Source organism: Pelodiscus sinensis, chromosome 27, assembly GCF_049634645.1.
Source record: "Pelodiscus sinensis isolate JC-2024 chromosome 27, ASM4963464v1, whole genome shotgun sequence".
Taxonomy (NCBI): Eukaryota; Metazoa; Chordata; order Testudines; family Trionychidae; genus Pelodiscus; species Pelodiscus sinensis.
Genome location: NC_134737.1, coordinates 8,237,973 through 8,251,509, shown reverse-complemented (window position 1 = coordinate 8,251,509; position 13,537 = coordinate 8,237,973). Strand labels below are relative to the sequence as shown.

General features: G+C 53.1%; 1 protein-coding gene across 13 annotated transcripts in view; it reads right to left on the bottom strand.

Annotated features, from left to right (window-relative positions):
* PLEKHA6 (pleckstrin homology domain containing A6) overlaps positions 1-13,537 on the bottom strand; it is a 143,999-nt gene that overhangs the window by 91,436 nt on the left and 39,026 nt on the right. The window contains exon 1 of one of the 13 annotated variants that reach the window (XM_075910163.1): positions 4,993-5,394. The exons of 11 other annotated variants lie outside the window; for them this stretch is intronic. The gene's annotated coding sequence lies outside the window, so the exon portion shown is untranslated. Of the gene's footprint in view, positions 1-3,776; positions 4,289-4,992; positions 5,395-13,537 lie in introns of those variants that run through there. One more of the 13 variants, XM_075910165.1, reaches the window with a different exon arrangement.

The window sequence follows — 13,537 nt, the reverse complement described above, 5'->3', positions numbered from 1 at the left end:
GAGGGGTAGCTGGTAAGAAAAAGTGGATCAGAGTCAAGCCTGTGCTAGATCCACGCAAGGATTCTGCAGCAACCTGCCCCGGACGCCTTGTGGATTGTGGCTGGCTTTGATGAGGCTCCAAGAGGCGGGGTGGCTGAGTGGTTAAGGCACTTAACTGCGTTCCCGAAGGCTGTGAGCGAGAGTTTGACTGGCTCTCACGCCGAAAGGTCACCTGCAGTTCACTTTGCTGCAAAATGGGTACCTGATCCAGTCGGTGACTTCCTGGGCTCAAGTTGACTCAGAAGCTGATGTGTCTTACCCTCGTCAGCCCCATGAGCCAGAGTGAAACCAGGTTTGGGGAAGGACAGGCACAGTCGCTGGATGGGAATTAAAAACAGCGCCCCTTGAAACCTTTCACAGAGGGCAGGGCAGATTCGTTTCCTTCTGAGTCGTCCTGATTTCAGCCTCTCCAACACTGAAATCAAATCTGCTGCAGTGCAATAAATAAAGGGCTTTTCCTAATGAAAACACTGATCCCTGGCAGCTTGAATGGTGGCAATGTTTCAGCACGGGGGTGGGGAATGTGGCATTGCAGGATCTGCCAGCCCATCCCAGCCAATATCCTGTCTGACTGCAGCCAACCCGTCTTCGTGGGGCACCCGGCCAGCTGTGCAATGCTGGGCTCAGTGGGGTGCGATTCCTTCCTGCCGCCTGCAGTGATGGATGGATGCCCTTTCGCAGGGAGGCGGGATTTGGCCTTCCCTTCCCCAGGCAGGAGTGTTAGGAATTGTGTGATGGGGTGGCTGCCCTGCGCTGGCCTAACAAGGGTTAAATCCAGCCTGGGGAGAGGGCTGCGGAGAGGCTGTGGAGCCAGGAAGAGGCAGGTAGCAGCCAATCAGGGTCCAGCTGGGGCTGTATAAATAGGGGATTCTGGGAGGAGGAGAGGACACTTGCTCCAGCTGGGGAGCCAGAGGGACCTGGCTGACAGGGGGCCTAGAGGCTTCCTGACAGAGCAATGCTAGGGAGGAGCAGGCAGAGCTGGGGAGCTTTGACCAGGCAAACCGTCAGGCTGGGGCCTTGCTCTCAAGGCCTGAGGGTACTGGGCTGCAGGGAGACACCAGGGCAGCAGAAGGCAGCAGGTCTATCCCCTTGCCAATGAGCGGCCATTTCACACGTCAGTTTGCCCCTGAGGCAGGGGCTAGATGAGGCCTGGCAGTGGGTCACTGAGGCGAGGTGGGGGACGGGGGCTGGGCTCCCTGGGAGGGGAGACCCCCAGAGTGCAGGGGCATTGCTATGGGGCAGTGCCGGCAGGAAAGGGCACCATGGGCAGAAAGGGACACGGGTCCTGAACTGGCAGAGGAGGCAGGTAGCTGAGGATGAGACACCTACCAGCAGAGGGCACACTGAGGCTGCAAAGCTAGTTCCCTGAGTGACCAGCAGGAGGTGCTGCGGCCGTGAATCAAGACCCTGTTACAGGTGGTCAGGATGTTCTCTGAGATGATTGCCAAGGCCAGGGAATTTATACACTCCATACCTACTCTGCCCGAGCGAGATAGTTAGAAGCATTTTGCATTGGACGAGTTCTGCCCCACCGAGGTCAATGGGAGTTTTGCCAATAACTCCAATGGGGGTGGAACACTATAGAAGATCCCATGTGCTGCATGTATATCCCAGTCTTCAAGGGGCTAAAGGGCCCCATCAACCTTCAGCCTCACCTAGCCCCTACGGAGCCTCCTTTGCAAAAATATACAGTACCGGTCACCAGGATTTCTTGTCGGAGCAATGTGGCCTACTGGGCAGAGCACTGGACTGGGACTCCAGAGACCTAGTCTCAGCTTTGCCACTGGTCTGGGTGAGCTCAGGCAAGTCACTTCCCTGCTCTGTGACTCAGTTTCCCCATTTGTGAAACTGGGATAATGATACTGACCACTTTTGTAAGGTGTTATGAAATCTATTGATGGTAAGCGCTATATAATAGCTAGGTGTTAACATACAATTTAGGGTTAACGCGATAAAGGTTTTCATAAACAGTTAATCAAACTGTTAGATTCTAAGAGTCCAGCAAATCAGTATGTTACTTATAATAACCATCCTCTGGTAACCATCTCCCACACATGCAACTCATGTCTGTAATATCCCGAGAGCCGCTATTCTTCATTTATTAACCCCTTATACCAAATGTTCCACATTTAATGAGTTTATAAAGAGAGTACAGTTATGGCATCGTGCTGTCCTCTGACTGCCACAAACAATACACATTTGGACAAGATCGGGTCAAAAATTTTGCATAAATGTGGAGGAGGAGTTACCCCCAAATGCCAGTTCATCCAAACCATAACTGTTTGCAGCAAGATACCGGCTTTGAAAAAAAAACGCAGGTAAAAAGAATTCCGAGACTGTCGACACATCCTGTTTCTAGCACTGGCCTGGAAAGTTTTGAGAGGGAGGGTTTGAGTCAAACGACTTTTCATTTAGAATTTTGCATTATTTACTCTGAAAGATTAAAACAAAAAGGTCGACATAGAAATGAAATGTTTCTACTGACGTGAAATGAAATGTTTCTATTGACGTGAACCAAAAAGCACCAAGGTTCTCAGTCTGCAAAAATTGTCAGGGTCTGGACTTTCCCTCCTCATTTGGGACAGGAGAGGTTTTGGCATTTTTTTTTTAATGCCAAAACCATTACTTAGCCAGCCCTAATCTGAATCATTACAACAGAGAACTGCATTACTGGAGTATCATGTAACCGCCCACCTTGTCTGGGTTACAGGGAAATATCTACATTCATTGAATGGGCAGGTTCGGGACAATTAAGCTTTGATCTTGGGGTCTGTGTTATCACCCAAACCTCCAAGTGGAGCAGTGATGAAACTGCAAGCTCTCTGGTGCAAGGTTTGTCTTTGTGCTCTTTGTACAGCCCCTAGCACAATGAGGCCCAGATGCATGACTGGGATCTAGCAACAACAGAAGTCTAGTCTGGGTTCCAACACAGACTTGATACCCTGCCTTGAGCAAGTCACTTCCCTCCTCTGCATTTTCCCCAGCCTGTAAAGTGGAGGTGACAGTATTAATTGCCAGGAAGGGCCTAGAGCACTATTTTATGTCCACAAGGCGCAGCCACTAGATTTGCTTGCAAAACCCAGCATCCTGCAAGACCAGCAAGAGAAAAAGGAAGCGCTGTCAAAAGGACTTGGAAGAGCTCCTGGCTGTGCAGGGGAAACTCTTCTAACCACATGGTTGGAGGTGAGCAACTAGCCACTGAGCCCCCACTTTATTAACAGAGGGAATGCCAGGCTGCTCCTAGCAGTGAGACCTGAGGCTATGCCCCCTCCAGTGGCGGCAGATGCCCGGCCTCCAGAGCCTGTCATCCCACAGTGTAGCTTCAAAAGGCAGACGGGAGAGCTTCACGGCTCAGCTTGATAATATGTACACGCCTGTGTCTTTCAGCTATGTAGGTCATTTGCAAATTTGACACTATCGATTTAGGATTGAATAAGGATCTTAACTGGTTAACACACTACAAAGGCAATTTCCCCTCTCTGGATAGTCACCTCTCCACAGCAAATGCTCCGAGTGAGCCACTTCCACCCTGACTAGATTAGCCTCATTTACACAAGCAACTTCTTCCACATATATACCCCTGCCTCTAACTTCCACTCCAGTACATCTGATGAAGTGGGTTTCACCCACAAAAGCTGATGCCCTAATCTCTAAGGTGCCACAGGACTCCTTGTTCGTTTTGTAAGTCCCATTATTCACCCACTTCCTCTTTGGCAAACCATATTACATAGACTCACAAAAGTTGTCAACAAGGCTGGACGTCTCTCCTCTCCTCACGCCCAACGTGAATCGCTTGTCCAAGAGATCTCAACCTTTTCTCTCTGGATTTATTGACTGACTTTGCTCTCCAGGCTAAGACAGTAAAACATCCTTCTTAGAACAAGCAGGAAGCCCATCAGAGACCGCAATCTGCCCACAGTCCCTGCTTGCACAATTTGCCTACGGTCCACCGTCCCGCCCCATATCCTAGAGAAATGGACTGTTCCCTGTGCCACAAGCCACTCAACGCTCCGGAGCAGTGACAGGAATCAATCTCTGCTGGAGACAGCTGTCAGTCAGTCGCAGGTTAATGCTTCATACGTATGTTCCCCTCCCACCCGATAGCACGCAAAACTGAACATTCCTGCAAAGACAGCCGCCTTATTAGGCACAACCTACGCCTTCCGTCTATCTCCGTCCCGCTGCAAAGTGGTTTCACCCTTTGGAGACCGATGTGAATGCTATTGAGAGGACACTTTCTCTAGGCAAAGCCTCACACACTTCTAACCCCAACATGCAGCAGGGGACATTGCAAGGCACATGTTAAGTCAGCCCCAAAACCAGGGTAAGCAGGAAAGTCTTGTCACTTGCACCGATCAGTGCAAAGTAGGTGCTGAAGCAGCAAGGGGGTGCGAGATAAGACAGCTTGTCTCCCCCCCACCATTTCTGGACACAAGTTTGAATTTGATAAACAGTCTCTGATCTTTCTCGTGAGCTGAGCCAAAATCCTGGGTCTACAGACTTTGGTATGTTCAAAATCCAGAGGTAGCCACAGCCCATTCCTACACACTGGGAAGGCTGCTTTGCAGCCATCTTTCGAGGGGGAATCGCAAACAAGTCACGTTCTTTCTGAACCCCAGTCCTGCAGGCAGCCTGCTCTGTAACCATGGAACGTTTTTAGCACCACCCTTCCATAAGTGCTAGAATGAGGGGTATGGAGGGGGCTGCTGCACCCCGTGGCTTGTGGCGTTTTCCATCCTACCCTGGGTTTAGAGTTAGGTTCGGTGGCTCTCTACACCCCCCACGGTACATTCTGTTCCGGCACCACTGCCCTTTGCAAACACTTTGGAAAACATTTCCCGCCCGCTCCTGTCTGACAGCTGATCCTCTTTGTGCTACATCACGCCCCAGACCATGCTCGGTGCCCCCCAGACAAAATCAGGGCGGCCCTGGGAATCTGATACCCAGATTTACCTTGACTCCAGAGGCTGCCACGTCCACTGATGCCAAGAAACGAGAGGGTTACAAATCCAACCTGGGGCTCCAGCGTGGAGGGATCAGAGGGAGCTGGGAAAGCCAGGGAGGCTCTGGGGAAAAGTGGGGGGGAAAAGTGGCAACTGCGTCTCTCCTTGTCCGGGCAGAAACAACCGTCCCAGTGCTGGAAGGGTTGGAAGGCTGATAAGCGAGGTTTGAAATTTGAAACTGCAGGTTGGCTCAGTCGTATATAAACACACACACACACACACACACACCCATTCATTCTCCTCTCACGCCACCCCTGCACGCCTCCTTGGGAACTCCAGGCAGCTCTCTCGCTGCACCACTGGAAACGCAGCACTCAATGAAATTCAAAGGGGCGTGGGAGGGGGGGCAGAGAAAGACCTGTCAAAAAAAGCAACCCGCCCCCGTGTCTCCTCAGGATCAGCCCTGCAAGGAAAGTGGCTGGGAGAACGAAAACAAAACCCGACATTGGTTCTCCCCACGGCCTCAGAGAGAACCGATTTCTTCTTAGAGCCTGTGCAGAGATCTTAGTCCTGCCAGGCAGGGAGGCTGGAACAATTTGTATAGCGGGGCTGGGGGAGCAAGACAGACATTAAACCAAACTGTAAATCCTGCATAGGATGGAAACCACTTGAAGACAGAGTGTGCAGCAGCCCCCCAAGTCCCAGCAAACGAGAGGAAGGCTCACCACTAATGTTCCCTCTAACCCATGGAAGGAATACATTTTGTTACCTGCACCAAGGCATGTGTAGATGTGCACCACCAATAGAAACACACACGGCTGGCTGGGAGTGCTCTGCTAATCAGCTGGGCGGCATTTGAATCTCTCCTGGGTGGCTGCCCAAGGACTCAGCTTACAGGGAGTAAGCTCATCCCCCCTATTTCAAGGACCGGAGATCTAAGACACAGAAGCGACTCGCCCACGCTCACCCTATAGCTCAGCTGCAAAGAGAAGCCAAGTCTCCAGAGCCTTGTTTTAAAGAACAGCAGCTAGTGTGTTTGTTACAGCACATTTCGGACCTGCACAGCTGCCACGTTTGCTAATATTACCGTCCCCATGAGAACTTCCATCATACTAGAGCATGAAAGCCCATAGCAAACACTATTCAATTCAACCATGCAGTACCCCTAACATGATGGCATCCAGAGGGGAAACTGAGGCATGGCAAGATTAAAAAAAATTTTTTTTAAATGTTCTGCTACTAAGGGTGACATCTTGACCCTATGGAATTGAGTGGAGGGTCTGTGTCAGTCTCTGCTTGGCCAGAATTTCACTTCTCTAGGGGTTTCCACCCAGAGGTCTCGAAGCACTTTAGAAAGGAAAGTCAGTAACATCAGTGCCATTTTACAAGTGAGGAAACTGAGTCGCAAAGAGTGACTTGTCCAAGGTCACACGAGGTCAGGGGCGGAGCTGGGAATAGAAGGGACGGCTTCCGGTTTCCGGCCCAGTGCTCAGGTCACTGGCTGGAGCTGCCTCACCTAGGTGATGCAGCAATATCTATACTGCCTGATATACTGTATGCATGCACATGTACCGATATTACATTACTTAGGGCATGTTGTCATATCGATGTTTCAGACCCCCTGCAAGACAGGGCTCCAAATGCAGCGTCTCACAAAACGTTTGTGAGATTGCCCCTCAATCTCAGACTGCAGTTAAAGCTCCTGGACAATTTACAGGTGGAACCTGAGGGAATTTGCCAGATCAAGGGAGGTTCCCTGACACTGGCTCCCCAGCCTGCCGCCGGCTCAGCTTCTGATGTTGGCTGGTCACCCTGCCCATGTCCTCGGCTCCCCTGCCAGACCGCTGCTATCCCTGTCGGGCTCCCAGCTGCTGGCCTCCCGCTGCCTGACTCCCAGCCACCGGGGCTCCATGGCATGGGCACATCCATGGCCCAGCTAGATTACGGATGTTGCCAGACCAGAAAGCCCCAGTTTAGGGAGGTGCAACCTGTACCTTCTTCTAAAACAGGATCTGCAGCCTGCAAACTACCAAGTAGCTGGCTCTGAGACGTCGCTCGGTATCGGGTTCAACGGTGTGCCCTTCCAAAGCGCCATGCAACTCATTTGACAGAAGATTTGTCTCATTCCTTCACGCGGGGCTGGTATGAGGTGGGGTTTTACAGCAATCCAGCCTGGCCAAAGACAAACAGGTTTGCCAGAGGCCGCGTTGCTGGAAGGAACTGTCTGGTCATGGCAGCAGAGGAAAAGAACTGCATGACCTAGAAGGACTTTTCCAGCTCTAATTTCTACTGCCTGCTGCTGCCACTGAAATCAGTGGCATGGAGATCAACCAGATCTAGAACCAGTCCTGGGCTGCATTAATCTCAGAAAGAATATTTACTGGGTCCAGATGGGGGCACTGCCAGCACTCTCTTCAAAGGCTGAGAAGTCCTGTGGGCACGTCTACACTGCAACATTACTTGGAAATCCCAGAGTGCGCATCTACACACATCATTTCAAAATAAGGGGCTTCTAACTAAGACTCCTGTACCCCTCATTTCATGAGGCACAAGCGAAGTTGGAGGAAGCCTGTTCGTCCTTCGACTGCCTGCAGCATAGGCAGCCACTAAAGTTGCATAGCTCAGCTCAGCTTTAGCCTGCAGAACAGGCGTGCCCTCCGAGACTAACAGATTTAGAAGGGCACACGCTTTCCCACAAAAGTGTATGCCCTGCTAACTCTGCGAGTCTCTATGGTGACTGAAAACCAAAGAGGAGTGCAGAGCCAAACTTGCATCTCTGAGAGGGGCAGGCGGTCGGAGCTTTGGAATGGGTCGGAGCTGACTCTAACTACCTGACCCATGCTAGGCCAGGAGACAGGTGATAATCTTCCCTAGCTCTTCCCTAGCACTTCTCACCCATCGACCCCAAAGCATTTTACACAGCTGCTCGGGATCTGGGTCCCTGCTTCATGCATGGGACACTTGAGGCACGGGAGATGAAGGGACATGACCAAGGGTACCCAGCACCAGAGCCAGGATCTGAGCCCAGTTTGCCAAGTCCCTTTATCACTTGACCCCATTGCTCCTCCGGCATTAGAGGAGCTCCATTTGGCATCGATGGTGCTGCAGAGTCCATCACTTTCCAGCACCAACACAACTCACGCCTGCAAGCTAGCTTCACCTTTCCCCAGCAACCTTTGCTCTACTGACTCACCCACTCTGGCTGAAGGGCCAGCATATGGCCCGGAGCTGTTCAGTGACCCCAGAAAGAACTGAGTCCGGACACGGCTAAAGCCATTGGCCAAGACGCCCTGTAAGATTTCCTCATGCCAGTGCTCTAATGCGCCTCCTTTACTTCCGCGGAAAGAAACAAGTGGGGTTCCCCCTGCCTGGGCTCTTGGCAAACTTAGGAAACTTAATTATTTTGATGGGCACCTCCCCTGTTTTCAGAACGCTGCCCGCACCTACACACCTCGGCTGGAGCACTGCACACCCGGGCGGCTCAGCAGCACAGCTGACACTGGGCTGCGCCTATTGCGTTTCATTGGACAGGGAGCGAGCGAGGACTGGGAGTGGCTCTGGCACTGAACGGGGGGTCTAGGTTCTTTCTCTAGGCCTCCAGTCCCCACCTATGAAACGGGGAGTCGTTATACTTCCTTGGGCTCCTTTATCTGCCTGCGAGCTCTGCAGCACAGGGCCTGTCTCTCACGACATGTCTTCACAAAGGGGCCCTGATTGGACGCGCACAACACCCACAACTGCCGCCCTGCTTCTGGGCCACAGAAGCCAACGCCGGGCTGACAATCATGTTGTGGCGTGTGGCGCCGGGCTCTGCTCAACTGGCCGGGGCAGTCTGGGAAGCAGCCGCCCATCCTCCGCAGCCTCCCCCAGCCACCTGGCTATTTACTCAGCTCGATGACAGCTGATGTCGCCCAGAGGAAAAGAGATGCGCCAATCCCTAATTAACCGCGTCAGGGGATAAACTCCGCCTTGCCGTGCCTACCAACCTGGTCTGTCCCCTCCCCAGCCATTCCTTCAAGCACTGAGGGCGGCAGGGAAGACTCTGTCCATAGGGACTGATGTAGACTCATCCTAGCTCTGACCACATATAGACTGATATACGCTCATCCTAGAATCCGCTGTTCTCTTTGCGGCAGGCGCTACCTCAGTTTGGCCCTTGGAAGGCTGCGGGGCGGACATTATTTCAGCAGGAAAAAACAAATCTACAGGTTGAACCTCTCTAGTCCAGCACCCTGGGGACTTGACCACTGTTCCAAGATTTTCCATCTGAGCGGAGTGAGTTTTGTCTTGTGCGCCAATGTTGATGTCACGCGTACTTGTTCGGACGTGTGCCACCGTGGCACCCACCAGTCACTAACAACCACATTACTAAATTGTTATGGAAGAAAAAACACCAAAACAAGGGATAATGAACAAGGTGCAGCCCCCTGCTCCCACCCACCCTGAAATCCACCCAGCTTGGCACCCTGTCTCACTCCCCCACAGCCTTGCTCCCACCGTCCCTGCATCCATGGGCTCCCCAACCCCTGCACACCCATCCTGTGCCCCCTTTATCCCTCACCCTGCATCGTGCCCCCTTCATCCCAACCCCTGCCCTCTCCTCCCAGCCCAATCCAGTTAAAAATGTGTGGGAATTTGTAAAGCATTACAAAAAATGGCTGCATCGTCCCACCCCATTGACTCTAGAAGCTTATTCTGCAGCTGCAAGTTAATGCCATTCAGAAACTAAGTTAGGGATATCACCAGAAAATTTCATCCCGCTCTTCAGTTCCCATTCCCACACGGTACACAGAACATAATCTCATTACTAGTTAGATTTCTTGCAGTATCTGCAGGCCTTATTTTTAGTACCATGGTCATAGCGCCCCAGCAGCCACGGCCCCAGCTATTTTTAGGACCGCGGCTCTGGCAGCCGCCATACAAGCCGCATGGTGGCCACCCCGCTGCCTCTCGGGCCATGACCCATTTCCCTGCTGCAGCTGACCACAGCTCCGGGCTTCTGACCAACCCTTGCTCTTGAGGGCACCATACCACAGACATACGAGAGTACTGGAGGGAGACAGCCTTAGAGAGGGGTCAGAGTCTCCCTCTCCCTGGCACAAGGGCCACAGCAAACGCCCCCCAATGTGCTGCGTGGGCGACACGAGGCCTCGGGGCCCAGACAGTAAACAGGAGAGGGAAGCCCTAGAGTCAACCCAAGGCTGCCCCTATCTCCGGCAGCCTCAGCCAGGAATGCGGGGCGATAACGCAGGCATTACCGGGGATAAGATAAGGGCCTGTCAGGCTTCCCTGTCAGGGATGGAAGGAAACTAACCTGCCTGCAAAAGTGTCCCCAAGGCTGAGCATTGCAAGGTCTTGACCCACAGGTGTGGCATTCCAAGGCGGGGTTAAAGTCTTGGCATGACCTCGCTCATTATTTAGGCAGTGTCTGGACAGGGAGATGAAACGGCTTTTTTGGAATCTCCATCCCTAGAGGTTTTTAAGTCTCTGCTTGACAAAGCCCTGGCTGGGTTGATTTAGTTGGGATTGGTCCTGCCTAGAGCAGGGGGCTGGACTTGATGACTCCTGAGGTCTCTTCCAGCTCTAGGTTTCTATGATTCTATTGATTCATGCTCCGGAGTCCCTGCCCACCGGCCCCACACATAACCAGGCCGCCAGTCCTCGCCGCCCCCGGGGTGTCATTCCAAGGCGTGGCTTGCCATGCCAGCGGAGGCACAGCCCTGGTCCTGGAGCGTGTAGGGAACAACATGTCCCTGCCATCCAATAGCTGCCTACCAGCTACCTGCCAGGCTGCACATTGGGACCCATCCCATATCAACAGCCAGCAGCGAGAGGCGGCAACGTGTCTGCAGCAAACAGCTCTCCTTGCCCTCGCACCAGACAAAACCACAGTGCCAAGGGAGGAAAGAGGCAGCTTATTGAGTTAGTGCTGTCACCTTTCCCCTGGGGGAACACGGGCTGGAATCTGGCTCGGCCCCATGGGAAGCAAGGGGGGTCGAGTCTAGTTCCACGCTGATCCGGAGGTTTGTGTTTGTTCCGCTCAGCATGCGGAACAAATAGCCAAAGGCCTCCATGCACCCTGCGTGTCTTAATGGATTTAGCCTCCCTAGGGCAGCAGAGCAGTGTTGCCTTCCCATTAACACTCAAGGAGAGTGTAGGTTAAGTGACACACCCAAGATACCCCCGAGTGAATCAGTGTCAGAGTGGGACTCCAACTCTCCAGCCTGCCAGTCGTGTGCTTTAACCACTAGGCCTTCGCCACGAGAGGAGCAGGATGGGGTGGGGGGGGGGGGAATGAGAAAACAGCACATTAGCATCGAGGGGCATGGGCAGAGCCATGTGGTGAGCCCAGAACTGGACTCTGTGCATCAGGGTGCAGGCGCATTGGTGGAGCGGGGGAGAGGGTTTCTGCAGGTTAGGAGGGAGGCGCACTGGCAGAGCTAAGTCAGGGAAGCTTGCACAGCACCTGTTGCCTCCTGCTCCCACTGTCAATCCCTCACTTTGATGCACTTTAAAGACCTTGTTACATTCACGCTCCGGCAGTCGCTTGCGGCTTGCAAATAGGACAATCTGCTTGATTCAGAAAACACCAAAGCAAACAATTTGTCTCCTAAAGCCTGGCAACCGGTCCCCCTTGACAGGCAGAGAGCGCGGCATGCACATCGGGGGGAGGAACAGGAAACAGGGCTGCACGCACCTTTCCAAACCCCAAGCAGCTAAGCACTGCGGCTCAGCGGGCCTGAAAGGATACCCGGTGCCAGGAAAACGAACACGCTGCACAGAGGGGCAGGCAGGGTGCAGCCCACCCAGCCCACCGTGCACAGACAGACTGTGAGCAAGAGAGACCATCATAAACCCCAGCCATCCGTGGCCTCTCCTCTCCAGCATCAGATTAGCCCCCCAGGTAGCTCACCTCCCGCTATGGCCAAGAGTTGATGCATCAGAGGAAAGAGAATTCGCCTCTCTGTGAGGTACCAGATCCTTTCATCCTCACGAACCCTCCCTCCTTACACTTGCCTTCCTAGCCCCCTCTTCAGTCTCCTTGTACACAACCCACGCCCTGCCCCAGAGGGGGCTGTGTTAAAACCACTGACATCCCAGTCCCTACAGGGCTGCAATGACAGCAGCAACAGGGACTCCTCAGTGGCTAGAGTTGCCAGGTGTCCAGTATTCACCCAGACAGTCCGGTATTCGCGTCCCCCCCCCTCCAGTAAAAAAGCCAGAAAATACCGGATATGTAAAATGTCCGGTATTTCCTGTTTTCCTTGGACGGAAGCCTGGTGGGGACAATTTTTCCCTGCCACGTCTGGCGGGGGCAAGGGAGTGAGGAGCGCAGGGCTACTTTTTGCTCAACAACTTTGGTCTCCCTCCTTTTTTTTCCTCAAGAGAATTTTTTCCCTGGTTTTTTTTTTTTTTTTTTTGCGGGGGGGCGGGGGGGGAAGAGTGTTTGGTATCTTTGGTTAAACCATCTGGCAATATTAGTGGCATGGTCACCCACCAGCCAGCCACTGCGTGAGTTCACCTCGGTCCCTCCTGCGCGCCGCCTGTGCACACTGCAGGCGAGACCCGTGCAGGCTGTAATATTTGGGCTCTGTTGTGGCAGCGCAGTGGTTCCCAAAGTTTTTGGCATCACCCCCCCCCATTTTTGATTTTTGTAAAACCCTCCCCACCCCCCAAAAAAATAGCAGCAAAACTTGTTGAGCAAAAAAAAAGGAACTGACTAGGGCAGCAAAACTTGATGGGGGCGGGGGAAGGCTGGGTCACCTCGCGCTCCCCCTCCCCCGGAATTTCTTCATGCCCCCCAGTTTGGGAACCCATGTCAGGTAGCGTGTGGGTGCTGGCAGCTAGGAACATAGACAGGCGGTCAGATAGGCTGCTCTGGGGGTCCCATCTGGCTTTAAATCAGATTCTGTCAGTCCCCGTCCCCTAGGCATGGGGGCAGCAGCTCTGCCACTCCACACCAGGCCATGACGAGCCCCAGGATCAGACCCGTGAAGCCTGTACGGATGTGGGGGCGGCTTGGCATTCGGGGCAGCCAGCAGGCAAATACCAAGGCATGTTGGGACAGAGGCAGCCTCCGCCAGGGAGGGCTGTGGGCCCACAGGGGAGACAGAGAGAGGACAGTGAGCGAGTCGGAGAGACCGTACGGAGACGGGGGAGACAGACCTACAGGGAATGTTACAGCAGGAGAGACAGTGTTGGACGACAGGCACTCGGGGGGGAGGGTCCAAGCCCACGTGTGCACCCTGGGATGGGGACGGATCAGAGAGAGGGACACAGCGACTCATCTGAGAAAAGTAATAGAAATGTTACTACTGGAATAAATTGCCCAGGGAGGTTGTGGAATCCCCATCTCTGGAGATATTGAAGAGTAGGTTAGATAAATGTCTATCAGGGATGGTCTAGACAGTACTGGGTCCTGACATGAGGGCAGGGGACTGGACTCGACCTCTCGAGGTCCCTTCCAGTCCTAGTAATCTATGATTCTATGTAGCCATGTTAGTCTGGTCTTGCTGACATAAAAGACAGGACTATGCAGCACTTGTTAGTCTTTA